The sequence below is a fragment of the Zingiber officinale genome, chromosome 8A, assembly GCF_018446385.1.
Source record: "Zingiber officinale cultivar Zhangliang chromosome 8A, Zo_v1.1, whole genome shotgun sequence".
Taxonomy (NCBI): Eukaryota; Viridiplantae; Streptophyta; class Magnoliopsida; order Zingiberales; family Zingiberaceae; genus Zingiber; species Zingiber officinale.
In genome coordinates, this window is record NC_056000.1 from 63433409 (window position 1) to 63444757 (window position 11349).

Here is an 11349-nt window from a genome sequence, read left to right on the forward strand (position 1 = left end):
ACATATGGGTATATATTAGAGAATGTATACTGAATGACCCGTCATGAGAAAGTATCATGGATCGTTATATGAGTGTCATATACTTTCTCATGTGGCTATTAGTATGACTACTAGTTCTTAGACTTAAAGTCACCATGGATCCCTACATAAGGAGTTATGTACTTTGGTTTCGTCAAACGTCACCCGTAACTGGGTGGACTATAAAGGCGATTACTGGGTATGTAACGATTTATGCAGAGGGATGTGAGTGATGTAGATGGGATCTATCCCTCCTATATGACCGGAGAGACATCAATATTTTTGATAGAGTGAGACCACGAAGTGCATGGCCATGCCCAAATGAGTTAATATAGGATATTGAGCTCATTTGATTTAGTGAGTCTACTTGGTGTTCAAAATTTAGATTGATCAGAGGATGACACGGTCTATGCCTCACATTGATCAATCTAGATGTCTAGGATAGAAGGACACTTGTCATATTTTGTGAGGAGTCACAATTAGTAGTCACAAGGTGATGTCGGATCTTGACATTCTTGTAACTTGGGTAGTAATGATGTGTTGCTAGATACCGCTCATTACTTATGCTCCTAAATGGGTTTAGGGCATTGCCAACGTTACAAGAACCGATAGGGTCACACACTTAGGACAATTAGATGGAGATTAGGTACATATGATGAACCAAGAGGATTAGATTCATTTGATGAATCAAATTGGATTAAGAGTAATCCTAATTGGGCTAACTTGAGTTCGACTCAAGTTGATTCATGTGTTCAATGAGTCTAATTTAGATTTTGACTCATTGAATCAATTTAATTAAATGAATTAGATTCATTATATTAAGTTGGCTTGAATCAAATGGTTGGATTCGATCAACCATGGAAGAGATTTGGTCAAGTTTGACTTGACTTGAGAGGAAGATTAAAAGTCATGTTTGACTTGACTTTATGCCACCTCATTGGTGAGTTAGCATTGATATGGACCAATGATGTTACTCCACATCATCATAGGTGCCACCTCATGGAAGTTACAAAGCCATTTTCTTTAATAGCTTCACATTAATTGCACTTAATGCAATTTTGGGAGTTACACAATGGAGAGTGGCCGACCACTTTTGTTTGAATGGGAATTCAATTTTTCATTCAAGTGTGCATTTTCTTCCTTCTTCCTCTCAAGCTCTCCCTCTCCTCCTTCCTTGGCCGAACCACATAGGTGCTAGCACACCTTGGTTTTTGGTCACCTCCACCTAGTGTGTTTGTGTGGATACGTGTAGAGAGTTGTCTACATTGACAACTTCGAGATCCGGCGTACCGAGGACGAGCGGGATACGCAAAAGGGCACGCAACAAGGGTAAAGATCTTCATCATGTAGATCTAGAAGTTTTGTAACTCGTACTCGTATGTTTTCGAATTTTTCTTCACATGAGATCCGTTGGCTAGGGTGATTCGGGGTTTTCGCGACGCGAAAAAGCAGTTTTCGCGGCCCGAAAAATCCAACACACCCTTTCTAAGTTATCAAGCATATTTATCTTATAAGTTTGTGTGAGACAGAGTTAAGTTTAATTTAATTTTATCAATATTTAAAAATATTGAAATTGAGATTTAAAATATAAGCTTGAATTTTCAATGAGTTTGAATGTCAAATTTTAAAATATGAGTTTAATTAGATTTAAACATTTGACAATAACTAAAATTTTGAAGATTTTGAAAATATATTGAAAATTAATTAAGTTTGAAATTATAGACTTACATAATAATTATGATTTAAAAATTAATTGTCTTCTGAAAATAATTAAGATTTTGAAAATCTAAGAATTAATAATTTGAAACTTAATTATGATTTAAAGATTAATAATCAAATAATTAAGATTTTTAAGGTTTATTAAAATTATGATTTTGAAATTACTTATACTTTTGAAATTAATTATACTTTTGAAATTATACCAAGTCTTGGAAAAGAGGTGGGCGAGCTGTGCTAGAGCCTTCTTGGTAGGCCATTAAAGAGGAAAAATCTTGCACATAATAAAAAATAATGAATGTTCCAAGACTTGGTTTTGGATTAGTAGTGCTGGAGGAAAATAAAGATAGCAATTTACTAATTTTGAATAAAATATTAATAAAAATATTTTAAAAAATATTATTGTAAATTTTTGAAAATATAATATTTCGCTAATATCGACCAATGGTGAAAAGATGAAAATGAAAATTCTAAAAGCAGTTTTAGAGGGAAAAAATGAAAGGAGTAAGGTTTTAATTTTGACAAAAACGAACGAAAAAATGACGAATAAGAATGTTCGAACGGTAGTTGTACTGATTCAGAGCGACCCCGCTCTGATACCAATTGTAGATCGAAAGCGCTAGAGGGGGGTGAATATCGCTCGTGGCTTTCATGTTCATTTTAAATCAATCAAGTAATACACAGCGGAAAATTAAAACAAAACAATACTCAAACACCAAGGGTTTTACTTGGTTCGGAGCTTGTGGCGATTCCTACTCCAAGGCCCACACTTGTTGAGCGTTTACTTCAGGCAATCACTATCAATTCGGAAAATTACAACTTTTGAAGTACAATGTAAAGCAGTAACAAAATTTATACTGACAATGAAAAATAGAGAATTTGAAGCTTCTGGTCGTTAGAGTCAAATTACAGCTTTGTCGGATCGTTCTTTGAGCAGCACACGGAAGACGTATTACAATTTGAAGTGTTGTCCTTGTTGCTGGTCGAATCAGGCTTAAATGGCCTGTTGAGGGCACCACCAGCCTTATGGAGGGCGCCTTCAACCCGCCGAGTCAACCGTGTTGATAAGCTCTGCAACGCTCGTTGCTTATCCGCCCAAGGGTGCCTCCAAGCTCCATGGAGGACACCCTCCATCTAGCGTCCAGGGTGCCCCCAAGCTCCATAGAGGGCACCCTCCATCTAGCATCCAGGGTGCCCGTAAGCTCCATGGAGGGTGCCCTCATGACTTGTCGCGGGGTTGTCGACCAAGACACCCGAGGCGCCTCCAAGCTCCATAGAGGGCGCCTCGGGACTGTTCATCCGAGGCTTTTCTTGTGCATTCTTCGTCTTGCAAGGCATGTTAGTCTAGAAACAAAGTATACCCTGTAAAACAAAGTTAGTACAATAAAATAAGATAAATAGATGTAATTTTGACAGTCTTCAGACTGTCCGATTCTGACTTCGGATTTCACCTCCGGAAATCCTAGGTCGAACTGACGCCTACTGTTCCCTCACTGGGAAGCGCGTCCTCACCTACTCCACTCAAGAGAGTTTACCTATTGCCAGATCGATTCTCCAGACCGACTGGACTTTTTGCCTAGGGTTACCACCCCCTAGGACCTAGGGTTACTATCCCCTAGAGTTTTCCATCACCCAGGGTTATCACCCCCTGGGACCTAAGGTTACCGCCCTTTAGGGTTTTTCATCACCTAGGGTTACCACTCCCTAGGACCTAAGGTTACCACCCCTTAGAGTTTTCCGACACCTAAGGTTACCACCCCATAGGACATAAGGTTACCACCCCTTAGGGTTTTCCGACACCTAAGGTTACCACCCCCTAGGACCTAAGGTTACCACCCCTTAGGATTTTCTGTCACCTAGGGTTACCTTCTCCTAAGACGTAGGGTTACCACCCTCTAGGGGTTTCCACCTGCTAACCACAGCTAGGACTTTTGTCTAAGTACACTTAGGACTTTTTTGCAATCTCATTGAAACTCATCAGACAACAAGACAACTTAACTTTGGATCCTTCGACATAATCAAAACCCAGGTTCGATTGTCAGATGCTTCCCACACCAATAGATTATTGGTGCAAGGAGCATCATACGATCAAACTTGAGTTTTGATAATGGCAAAGGATTCTAAATTAAGGGTTATTGTTTCTCTAACAAGTTGAACTAAGTGTACAAGAAAGTCCTAAGTGATCTTAGGCAATATGAAAATCCTAGTTGAGGATAGGCAAAAGGTGAAAAAGTTATAACTATGGTTAGGCAACGAAATCCTGGTCTGGCGCACTAGGTAAAGACTTGGTAGGTCGAGAATGTCGAGGAAAATTCTGGGTTCGAGAATACTAAGTGAAAGTCCTAGGAGTTACGGACACCAAGCGATAAATCCTAGGGCCGAGGATACCAAGTGAAAGTCTGGAGGTCATGAATGTTGAGAAAAAGCCCAGACGGTCTAGAGGACTAGTTTGGTAAAAGATAAATTCTCTTGAGAGGAGTAGGTGAGGACGCGTTCCCCTTTGAGGGAACAGTAGGCATCAGTTTGACCTAGGATTTTTGAGAAATTTGAAAGTCAGAACTGGACAATCTAAAGAATGTCAAACATTTTATTACCATATTATTTGTTGTATTAACTCTGTTTTACAGAGTATCTTTATGTATTTGGATTAACATGTTTTGCAAGAGCTTAAACATACAAGTTAGTCTCGGGTGAACAATATTGAGGTGCCTCCCATGGTGCTGGAGGTGCTTTGGACATCTTGGTCGAAGGCTTCATGCGGGAGGGCACGAAGGTGACTTCCAAGCAACTGAAGGTGCCTTGGAGCTGGGCACGGAGGCACCTTCGAGTACCCTGAAGCTGCCTTCGAAAGGATGAGCTTTGTATAATGCAGAGGTTATCGAGTCTGAGGATAAAGGGATAAGATATATAGCTGGAGGCGCCTTGGATGATGTTGGAAGTGCCTTCAACAGCCTAGAAAAGAAGTCTTCAAGTAGCCTTTCAAAAACAACTCATTCTCGCGATCCTTCTTTGTGCGCTATTTCAAAGACGATCCTACGACTCCGCGACGCAACTCTGACGACCGAAAGCTTGACTCTCTGGATACTTAAGTCTTTGGTATAATTTTTCTTTATAGAGCACTTAAATTATAATTTTATTATAATCATCTTTTGTACTTGTAAGTTATGAACTAATAGTGAATTATCCAATGAAAATGATTGTCGATCACGGGCCTTGGAGTAGGAGTCATCACAGGCTCCGAATTAAGTAAAATGAAAAAGTGTTAGTATTTGTTTTATTTTTATCTTTATTCTGTTGTGTTATTCTAATCAAGTTTTTTCTAAAAAAAAACATGAAAGTCATTAGCGCTATTCACCCCCCCCCTCCTCTAGCACTTTCGATCCTACAAGGGATGCTACATATATTCAGGCTGAGCCCTAGATCGACTCCCCTCAACACTTCATTTGGTAAGAATTCTCATTATCACAAGTTCTGGTATCAAACTAAAGGCATATTATTTTTTTATATCTGACACGATGATGAGGGTGTCGCTGAATAAGGTGATGAAACTTACTACGATAGAACTGGAGGCGTGCAGAACATCCATTATTGATATTACTAGGGAGACACACGGGGAGGGAGCACCTTCGACTCCCGCTACAACTCCAACGAAGGTTCTTTCCCAATCGGTGGTGAGAGCATCAAGCCTGATAGGGGACCTGAGGGGATCTCTAGTTCATCAATCCAATGCATCATGACCGACTTCATCTGTGGAGTTGGAGGCCTCCCTTAGAATTTCAAGGAAAAGGCATCACCCATTTGGACCATCAGCTGGCCACTCGGGCCCATTTGCCCCTGCATGGGTCCCAACCGGATCCCTAGGTCTAGTGATTCATTCGCTAGTTCAGCCATCATACCCGCCAGTCGGATCGAAGAACCACCCAATCATGGCCCATCTTCCCTTGTTGTACATCCCACCGTCTCCTAGGACCCCAACTTTCCTACTCCATACCTAATAGGGAACTTCCTGCATGGGGGCGGGTCCTTCATGTGCTCCAATGGATCCGATCTCTACCGGTCATTGGGAGGATTTGTTGGATAAAGAGGGTGTCTCGGTTACTATGGAGTTATCCCAAGAACTAGTTTAAGAAGAGCATAGACTAAATCTTACCCTCTATGGTCCAACAACCCTTGCATAGAGTAACGCCTAAGAAGCATTCCAGGACATATCCATTCAAGCTTTTGCAGAGGAACATCTACTAAATGAGGTGAAGCATATGTCCCAACTAATGATATTCTGCCAGCACTTCTCCAATATCCGATAGGGCTGGAGAGATTTGAAGCCCCTTAAAGCTAAACTAGAGAACTAGTTAGCCACAACCCCTTCTCAAGAAGTTTTGACTGCGACTCAAGAAGTTGCTGCAACATCTCATCAAATAAAATTGGAGACCGTTACAACCAAGGAGGTGGTTGTTCATGCCAATTTGGAGGCAAGGAGCTCAGGCTTCTAAAGGTGGAATAGTAGCCACTGGAGAGGAGACTAAGTCAGTCAGGGCCCTAGCGTAGGGCCGAGGATCCGAGTTAGAGGTCGTCCTCATCATAGCCTAGGATGCCCATGCTAAGGCGTGGGGCTAGGAGGCCTCCCTGGCAGAATTACATGTCTCTATAGAGATGCTTGAGGCCTAGAAGGACCAATTGGAGGCCAGATGTTCAAGCTTAAAGAGCAGTAGACAAGACAGGACAAGCTTTAGGTCACCAGGAAGAAAAATGATATGGTCAGTATCTATTTTGACCTAATAGTACAGCATGGAATTGATGGCACCCTCAAGTAGCTGATAGAGAATGGAAAGTTTTTTGCTGACTCTCCCCTCCTAGTTATCGACTTACTGAAGATCAACAAGAGCATCCTTGATGAAGATGTCACTAATTTTGAGATGTACTTATGTAGGATGCATCCTCTTTAATAGTTTATTTCAAATATGATGAAAGTTTAGGAAATTTGTGTTGCTTTCCACTACCATCATAGGGGTGAGGTCCTGGTGTCCACTATGAAGGGGAGTTTGTTATCATAGCCTTGAAGTTCTTGACCTCAAATATATCCGAGTCAAAAGAGTTTAATACCTAAAAATAATAAGATGATACGGTACTTGCTCGACCCTTGTATAAAGGGGAGTTAGCTATCGTAATATGAAGGATCTCGATCCTGACTATGTCAGAGTTAGAAAGTTTGGGTCCTGTAAAGGATAATGTGATATAATATTCACTTGACCCTTGTATGAAGGGAAGTCAACTACAATAGTCTAGAGGATCTCGATCCCGATTATGTCTGAGTTGGGAGAATTTGGGCCTTGAAAATGACAAAATGATACGATACTTGCTCAACTCTTGTATGAAGAGGAGTTCTCTTCTACAGCCAAGAGGATTTCGACCCTAACTATATTTAAGTTGGGCCCTGAAAAGGACAATGTGATATGGTACTCACTCGACCCTTGTACGAATGAGAGTCTACTATCATGAGTCGGGAGAGTTTGTACCGTGAAAAAGATAAAGCAATATGGTACTCGTTCGACCCTTGTACGAAGGGGAATCTACTACCGCAACTTAGAGGATCTCGACCCTGATTATGTCCGAGCCAGGGGAGTTTGGGCTAGACCTGAGTCTAAAAGAAAATTAGTCATTTTTTCAATAAGAGAAATACAAAGCATAAAACCTAGTAGAAATAAAGTTAAGGATATCAAAACTATTTCTAAGAAAAGTAAGGTTTCAAGTGGTTGGTACTCCATGGTCGATCAAGGATTTTTCCATTTATGTATTCTAGATAGTAGGACCCTAAACTTTGCTTGCTAGTTACCTAGAAAGGTCCTCCCCATTGTAGCTCTAATTTGCTCATGCCCCCAACTAGTTTCACCTTCTTCAAGACCAGGTCTCCGACTTGGAAAGTACAAGGAATAACCCATTTATTATACTTGATACACATCTGCTGTCGATATGTCTTAAGTCGAGCAGCCACTCTCTCTCGAGTCTTAGTGATCAGGTTGAGATCTAGGAGTCATTGTTCAAAATTTTCCTATCCATAAGTGCCTCTTTGAATTGATTCTTCCCTAATTTCTACTAGGACGATTGCCTACCCTTCGTAGACAAGATAAAAAGGAGTCATTCTGGTACTTTCTTGAGGTGTGGTTTAGTAAGCTGATAGGATACTCGACAACTCATCCACCTAACTACTTTTGACATGGCCCAATTTATTTTTGAGTCCATAAACTATTTCTTGATTGACCACCTTGGTTTTCCCATTATTTTTTGGGTAGGCTGTAACGCCCGCCCTCCCTGCTAACCCTAAGGGACGGGGCTACGATACTACATGTACAAATTTTTCTTTTTAAAACAGCGGAAGACTTAAAATGATTTTCTTAGTTTAATAAAAACTTTTCTTTTGTTTTTCTTTTCATCAAATCTGAACTACACTATCATGGCATCAATAACATGATATCAAAATTAGTAGAAACATAATATCAAGTCACACATACGGTACTACAATTCATGATACCAAAGCATAGTTCTTTAAAAGTTTTTAAAGCAGGTTCTTATTTGGTTGCCTAGCCACTGCCACACACATCTCCTTGTCTCTCCTGCTGCTCCTTTAGCTCATCTAGCTTTTTCCTTTATCTGTGGTACAAGGAAAGTAAGCTATGAGCACTCATGGCTCAGTAAGTTCCTTTCCTACTCACTAAAACCAAAAATCATCACATGATCAAAGAATATCTCAACATGATCTCAACTAGTCATGGCATAACATATCATACTCTTTAAGCATATCATGCAACATAACAAAATCATAACTAGTCATGGCATATCATCTTTTAAAGCATAGCATGAAACATAACATAATCATATCTAATCATGGCATATCATAGTATCATCATAAGGTGGCATGGCATATCAAGCTCTTGAAGCATAGCATGAAACATAACATAATCATATCTAATCATGACATATCATAAATCATAGCATCATCACAACATGATCATAAAGTATATGCAATATGATTTGAAAACATGTATCCGAAAAACATGTGTATGTCTCATGATCTTTAAAACCATTTCTTCTTACATATATACTTGAACATAATATCAACATAATCAGGGCCCCGGCTTGTACCACACATAGATAAATCACGTAGATATGCGCGCTTCCTAAGTATATCCAAGGTAGCAAGTCTTGAATCATACTAGGAACTAGGTCAGGATCACACAGCCATAGACCTAGGGGCGTACTAAGGAGTCCATCCCTTTATTTTTACTAGCCTGGATTACACAGCCAAAGGCCTAGGGACTGATTAGGAGCCCACCCTTGGTACAAGCCTTACAAAGTAAAGTAGCATGTATAAAAATGCAACATTTAGTCACTTTGCATATCATAGAAGTATGCATCACTTAGGCATACATCATATCATGAATAGTATGCATCACTTAGGCATACATCATGTCATAAAAAGTATGCATCACTTAGGCATACATCATGTCATAAAAAGTATGCATCACTTAGGCATACAACATGTCATAAAAAGTATGCATCACTTAGGCATACATCATGTCATAAAAAGTATGCATCACTTAGGCATACATCATGTCATAAAAGCATACATATTTTCACCACATAGCATATCATGAGAGCATGCATATTTTAGGCACATAGCATATCATCAAAGCATGCATATTTCTATCCACATAGCATATCATGAAAGCATGCATATTTTTAGCACATAGCATATCATCAAAGCGTGCATATTTCTATCCACATAGCATATCATGAAATCATGCATATTTTAAGCACATAGCATATCATCAAATCATGTATATTTCTATCCACATAGCATATCATGAAAGTATGCATATTTTAAGCACGTAGCATATCATCAAAGCATGCATATTTTATATCCACATAACATATCATAAAAGCATGCATATTTTAAGCACATAGCATATCATCAAAGCACGCATATTTTATATCCACATAGCATATCATAAAAGCATGCATATTTTAAGCACATAGCATATCATCAAAGCATGCATATTTCTAAGCACATATCATATCATGGAAAGTATAAATCACAAGCATACATGTTTAAGCATAAGGCTGTATCATGTGATTATACTATCATAAGAAACATGGTAACATAGTTAGCTTGGGTTCTAAGCTTCCTAATCCCTTGGGTTATTATCATGGCTGAACCCCCCCTTAGATCTCAATTAAAGTAAAAACAACCTCCAAGCATGTGGAACCTAAATTATCATCACATCAATTTCATAGGAAGCATTATAAGCATGATTAACTTGGTTTCTAAGTTCTCCAAGTCCCTAAACTTCATGTGGCCGAACACTATCAGGTGTGAAACAAGGTCCCAAATGTCATGAAAGCATGGAAACCTTAAACCATATTTATAGCATTTTTTTCCAAGTAACATAGTAAGCATATTTGAGCTAGTTCCTAAGTTCTTCAAGCCCTTAACATATGTCATGGCCAAAATTTAACAAGTATTCATTAGGGCTAAAAGCAAGCATACAAGCATGTGAACTTGAACTAACATCATGTATAAACTCATAATAAGGCATCATACAATGGGTATGGCCGAAACTTACCCTAGCCTCATTTTAGGTCATTAAACAACATATAGCATGGGAACTTTGGCTTTCTACTTATCATATTTCATGTAGAGTGACATGAGCATATTTAATTTTTGTTCTAGGGTTTCTAGGGCATCTATCCCTTCATGGCTGAAACATACAATGGTCCATTTAGGTCATGGAAAAATTATACAAGCATGTGACACAATCAACATATTATCATATTTCCATAAGAAGCATTTTTAACACAATTGGTTTCAATTCTAAGGCCTCTAGGTCATTTAAACCCTACTTGGCCGAGACTCATCAGTGTTTAACTTTGCTTCAAATAGCCTAAAAGCATAGGAAGTCATACAAGTTTCATAGCATGTATAAAGACAAGCATAATAAACATACATGTGAATTGTGTCTTAGGCTTCCTAGGTTTCTTTCCTTTTTCTTTTATTTTTCCTCATGGCCGAAACCTACCAATCTTTAAACTAGGTTTTAAGTGGCCTAATGCATGGAAAACCTAAGTAAGTTTCATGGCAAAAATTACTAAGAACATTATATACAAATTTGGTTCATAAACAAGCTAGGACCCTTGTGATCTTACATGTCATATATTATGTAACTAAATTTTCTATACCCTAATTAGCATGAGAGCATGAAACAACTTCCATATCTTAATATCACAGAGGTCTTGAGCATGTTAAAATTTTGTTTAAGCTTTTCTAAGCTATCCATCTTATCATGGCCGAAAATCTTAAATGAAGAGTTCATGAATTTCTAGCAATATTCAACATGCAATTCTTTAAGAGAACTCTATATTCTATCATATAAACATGGTTACTTAAATTTAAAGGTCTTCCTAACCCTAAGCTCTTTCTTGGCTGAAACATATGAGTGGATTTCTTTTGGTTCCAAGTAACTTTCAAGCAAGAAAAGCCAATAAAAGACCCTTAGTAATTCATGGAGGAAATCTTGTACTAGTTTGGTTAAACAATGATTTCCCTAACCTCTTTAAAATATT